The following is a 1,320-nucleotide window of genomic DNA, read 5'->3' on the forward strand; positions in this document are numbered from 1 at the left end:
GGATATGAATATCAGTATTACCTAGAGACCTTTTTCAATTATGTTTTAAATGTCAACTTTAAAGATATATGTTTTAAAAAGTTTACTTTAATCTGTATATACTCATGCTTGCTAAAGATGCTTCTCTTATGAAAAGCTGAACGTATTTTTCCTCTTAAATATATGACCAATGAAACTAAAGAATTCAAATTGATTTAAAAGTCATGGTCACTACATTGTACAAGATAAGTAGCTAATAGTTTATCTGTTCTGAAATCTCTATGATTTGATTTTGAGGATAAGACTAGGCAAATTGCTGTTTGCTCAAACATACAACCCTACACCACACGTATACATCACTCACAAAAACACATACATGTAAAACGTTCAATATACACGCATACTAATTCATTTACTTATTTGATTCTGAACTTCTTCACTTCCTTGTTAAAACTCAAAATATCAAGAACAAGCATAGTTTGAGACAATAACATGGCCTTTATTGCCTTTTAGGGATGTAATTCCCAGTGTAATAGCTTACGAGCTTTGAGAGTGACATGATTCCTCTTAGGTTCCAAAAAAGCAACAGGAGCCATTGAAAATTTTTATTTTAACTCACTATTACTTTTTTTTTCTTTGCTGTCCAAATGTCTCTATGTACTTGTTTGGATATTAGAAATAAACGAAACAAAACCAGAATCATTTGCACTCCTTAAAAAAGGTTTCAAATGTTAAATCTAAATAGAAAATAAATGAGTGCTTTCACTTTGGGGAATCATAGATATATTTTATAACTTTCTTTAACCTACAACAAAGTTTTGGATGGTTCTAGTAAGCACTTGCAAACTTATTTCCAGGAGATTCTCACACCATTTACCAACCATAGTAGTGCCTGGTATTTGGTAAACTCTTTTCTCTATTAAGTAGGGGTATTGGTAATCGGCAATCATTATTAAGCTAAATAATTCCAATGCAATATTATACTAGTGTTTTCAGAACATTGGCATATTCCTAAAGGAACAGCTACTGAAGACAAAACTTACATGAACTGTGTCGCTGTTGCTTCTTGTTAGTTACCAGCAGAAGCTTACCTTCTTTTTTTGCATCACATGACAAATTTTAGATAGAAGAACTACCACCATGGGAAGTTTTATTGCGAATGATTCTAGAAATAAGTTCAAGCTGTCTGGGGAGGAGTGGCATGAAGGTCTATCATGTCAGAGGTTCTGGAGTGATTAATTGCAGTACCTCTGCTCTATTTTATTTTTTTAAGCTGTTTATTCGCATATAATTGCTTTACACTGTCCTCTGCTCTATTTTAGCAGTGAGATGGTCTCAAGG

Source organism: Hippopotamus amphibius, chromosome 10, assembly GCF_030028045.1.
Source record: "Hippopotamus amphibius kiboko isolate mHipAmp2 chromosome 10, mHipAmp2.hap2, whole genome shotgun sequence".
NCBI lineage: Eukaryota > Metazoa > Chordata > Mammalia > Artiodactyla > Hippopotamidae > Hippopotamus > Hippopotamus amphibius.